General features: G+C 44.3%; 1 pseudogene; it reads right to left on the bottom strand.

Moving 5' to 3' along the window:
* Positions 1-1386: 1386 nt before the first annotated feature.
* On the bottom strand, positions 1387-1507 carry LOC129511222 (U6 spliceosomal RNA; annotated as a pseudogene).
* Between the last annotated feature and the right edge of the window lie 3143 nt (positions 1508-4650).

Below are 4650 nucleotides of genomic sequence, written 5' to 3'. Positions count from 1 at the left end.
GAGCTGTTGCCTTTTGCAGTTTTGCTGGAGGCAAAACCTCGACTTCATAAATGATCAGCTGGTCTGCTCAGCTCAGCTCAGCTCAGCTGTGTTCAAGAAACACGTACGGAGAAGCTGTTGCAGCTGCTTGCTCGCATAGAGACGGTCCACGCTCTGCAGGAGCTGGGAGTCTGCAGGCGGGCGCCACAGACCCACAAAGAGATCCCCTTGGAACCAAATGCAAAAGAAAATAGAGGAGATTAAAGAAAGCTGAGGGGGAGGCTCTGGAACAAGGAAGGCTCCTTGGAGGAGGCAATGGCTGTATCTCCAGAGAGGAGTATGGAATTGCAAGGTAAATTGAGGAAGAGCAAAGCAAAATAGCACAAGCAAAGGCACACACTCGTGGAACCCCACACATGTTGATCGGCATGCATGGTGACTGGTGCACATGAGTATTCTTCTTTTTATTTTTTATTTTTTATTTTTGCACATGAGTATTATAATTCAAGGGTTAGAATACTCTTCAAGGGTTAGGAGAGCACACCTTTCTAGCTTCTTCCACTAGAATCTCACGGGGACAGAAATATAACACAATTTTGTTTCGGCCCGATAAGCTTAGGGTTGCCAAATATATACTCAACTCGATATGAATCAGAAAAATCAAAGCACTTTAAGGAAAGGATTAATTATTAAGAGCATATCTTTTAAAGCTTAGCACTTAGGGACTAGCTACAAATTGGTTCTGAATAGAGCAAGGAAGAGATTCTGGACACATTCATTAGGCCCTAGTTCCATAGCATCTCACAAAGCATTAGCTGCCCAGGTAACAAAAGAGAAGTTCACGTAACCCCTGCTAACTATTAAAATTTTTCCATTACCTTCCCCTGAGATCACCCAAAGATTAGCCAAACATTAGGGAACACGTCCTGCTGCTGCAAAGTTTTATGTACTCTGTCTTCCTGCTGGTAAAATGATGCTTAGTTTGTAAAAGTAGCAAGGGGCAGAAATTCAGAAAAAGAATCTGTTGTTATTATAAATATACTCCCCTCCACCATATTATGCTAACAGAGATATCAGATAAAACAGCCACATCACAGAGATACATTTTTTTCCCTTGGAACAAAAGCCTGTTTTCTTTGTAATGTTAATCCTAATGTGGCTTTTAGAAGAAAATTAAATATTGATGAACCTTTTAGAAAATTTGTGGATTGTAATGTGTCTTACTTCATTATAAAAACTTTTAAAGAAACTGATGATTATTCTTTCAAAATTACCTTTCTGACCGTAAACACTTCTATTTCGATCAAAATGCATTTTTTTTAGTGTTAAATTATAAATCTATAATGGAACGCATCTTTAAGGCAGGGACTTCAAAATTTAAATCTTGTTTTTTTTTTCATTTTTTTAAAAAATACAGGATGCTTCACAAATTTGAGTGCTGTCCTTGAGCAGGGGTGGGGGAGTGGGGGTCACACTAATCTTCCCTGTATTGTTCCAGTTTTAGTAGAGATGCTTCCGAAGTGAGCGCTTATATTCTTTGTCTTATATTGTTTTTGAGGCAGCACATTTTTTAGGGCATGGCTTTCTATGGTTTGAAAGTATGCTTGTGTGTCACTCAAGAAAAACAGAAGCCACTTCAAGCATTCAAAGCAGGAGGGATTTAATCCAAGGAATTAGCCACACTGGTAACGAAAGATAGGCAAAACCAACAAGAATAAATTACAAGTACAACAAAGCGACCAAGAGATTAGCAAAAGGAGGGGAGCCATCCCAAGCTGGACAGCAGAGGGATGGAGCTGTGCTACCCAAGGTCAGGGGCTGGTCACCAGCGAGGCTGGCAAGTGGCTCTGAGGCTGGAGAGTAGAGAGAGTGGGAAAACCACTTAGTTTCCCTTCCTCCAGCATTGTCATCTCTTCTTCAAGATCCTTCTTGGCCAGCTGGAGCCCAAAACAGTGGGGATGGAAGTGTGGAGAAGCAGTGTCGGCCTGGTACCACACAGGTGGTGGTAGAAGAAAGGCCAGGAGTAGATGGATGGGCAGACAGGCCTGGGGTCTGCACAGCTTGGCAGCTTTCCACTGACATTAATAGGTATTTTTTTAAAAATATTTTATTTATTTATTTCACAGAGAGAGAGAGAGAGAGAGAGAGAGCAAGCAGGAGCCTGGGGTAGGGGGTGGTGGAGATGAGGTACAGAGGGAGAGGGAGAAGAAGCAGGCTCCTATTGAGCAGGGAGCCTGATGCAATGTGGGGCTCGATTCCAGGACCCCAGGACCATGACCTGAGCCCAAGGCAGACGCTCAACAGACTGAACCATCCAGGCATCCCTCCATTAGCACTATTTGCCTGGCCAAGGGACAAGGGGTGAGGCTATATGAGCCCCCTTGGGTAAAGCTTGGTGAAAAATGAAAGATGAAGAGAGAGAATGTTTCAGAACAGAAATAGAGAAAAAGAGCCTGAGTTGGAAGAGTCATCTCCTTCCTTCTGATCTTTTCCATTCTGAAATCTGTATTTCAGAATGGAAATGTATATGTATATGTATTTCCTGTATATGTATTTTCCTGTATATGTATTTTCCTATTTTTATTTTACTTATTTTTTTTTTTAAGTTTCTTCTGACTCTCCATGTTTGACTCCACGTTTTTTGAAATTATGCCCAGGACCTAATGGGTCTGTCGCCCAGAAGTGTATTTGTCGGGGGCATCTCGGGAAAATTTCGTGGGCACGGAATCTGCCTTAGGCAGAGGAGGACACCTGCTGCCTCTTCTTGTCATCTGTTGGTGGCGCACGTGGCCCCTTTCCTGTCTTCAGCTGCCTGCCTGTGGTTCTCAAGAGCAGGGATCCCTCCAGGCCTCACAATGAGCTGCCTACAGTAGGTGCCCAACACTTTAGAGTCAGCATTTGAAATCTGGCTCTGCCTTTGACTAAATATGTGCCACTGAGGAAGGCCTTGACATCTCTGAATTCAATTTTCTCATCTAAAAGACAGAATGGGGGTTCTTAATATTTACTCTGCATGGTTTCTATATGAATGCCTGATGGCATGTGCCTAGAAGTTGTGTTTTGATTATTAATCATTGTTAATACATCATTCTTGCTTGGATCACCACAATCACCTGCCCGGGGCCTCCCCGCCTGCACTCCTACCACCCACTGTCTGTGCTCAGCATGAGAGCCAAAGTCATTTTTGCAAAATGTAAGTTGGATCTCCATCTTGTGCCAGGTCGCAGTCGCATAGTGGCACCCATTATAGGTAGGGTGAAAGCTGGTGTCTTTCCAGAGGCCTTCAGAACTCTGTGTCATCTGGTTCTCATTACTGCCCTTACATGTTTCCTCTTCCTATGTCCCCCCACACCTTGTGCTCCAACCACTCTGGCCTCCTTGTTCTTCCCTGGTCAGGCTAGATCCTGAGCCCTCACCGTGACCACACCAGTAGCCTCTTCCCCCGATGCCCGCTCATGAACCTCGCAGCTCCCCTAAGCCTTTGTCCAAATGTCACCTTGTCACTGAGGCCCCCTCCAAATCTTCTATTTAAAATCACACCTCCTTCCCCGCAAGTTGCCCAACATCCTGGCATTTCTGATCCTCCTTCATCTATTAAATTTCCCTTTTCCTCATAGCGCATGGCATCTTCTCACATACTTGGTGATGCTCTTGCAATTAGGTGCAATGCTCATTGCATGCATGCAGTTGGTGAGCACTGGGTTTCTGGTGCTGCTCTTGCCACACCAGTGGCTTATGTGCCCACATCACTTCCATGGAAGGGTTGGTCTGGATGAGCACCAACGTGCCTTCATGCTTTGAATTTATGTGTGTTAGCCCATGCACATTTTTTGAGAAGCCATCCTCTCTGCAAGGGGAGCACATCTGTATTTCTCCTTACACATCTGTTCACATTGTCAGGATGGAGGCAGCCGATTAATAACAGACACTAAGCCCTCCAATGAGGGAGAGCAAAGGGAAATGCTTTCCAAAGAACCTCTGTACAGGGACAGGGCTCTCAGCAGAGGGATCTGGCCCCTCAACCCTCTGCTCAGGGTGCCCTCCTTTCTGCAGAACCTGTTGTGGTCACTTCATTGACCGGGGGAAGGAGAACAGGAAGCTGAGAAGACTAGAGACCAAGGTCAACCTGCACATCTCTATAGATACAGAATAATATCTGAGCTCCTGGGCTGTAGATGCCAATCTGTTCACCCACATGTCTGCCCATTCTATGACTTCTCCATTTCTCTCTTAAACCTACTGTCCTTGAGGCACTAGACAACCTTTATAAGGTATGCCTGGGATGATCACACTTCGTCTCAAATCATTAGATGTTGAAAATATTATTTTTATTATTTTCCCTCTTGGAGCTCTTGCTCATGCTGTTGGCTTAGCCTTCCATGTCTTTGCCTATCAAAATCTTCATCGCCCTTTTAGGTACCTGCGGCTGATGGTGGCAGTGCTCAGTAAGAACAGCAGGCATCGCTACAGTCTCCCACTCACCTTTGCACTTGGTTAGGTCACTGGAGTCACTCATAGAAGGGAGGTGGGGTTTTCTGTGGATGCAGTAAATTTAGCTTATAGAAGGGATTATTGATTTGCTAAATGAATGACCAAATGAATAAACCCTTCAGTTAAATGATAATAGAAAAAAGACCAAAGGAAGTAGAAATGAAGAAAAAAATAAAAATT

Source organism: Nyctereutes procyonoides, unplaced genomic scaffold (assembly GCF_905146905.1).
Source record: "Nyctereutes procyonoides isolate TBG_1078 unplaced genomic scaffold, NYPRO_anot_genome, whole genome shotgun sequence".
Taxonomy (NCBI): Eukaryota; Metazoa; Chordata; class Mammalia; order Carnivora; family Canidae; genus Nyctereutes; species Nyctereutes procyonoides.
This window is presented reverse-complemented; position numbering and strand designations above follow the sequence as displayed.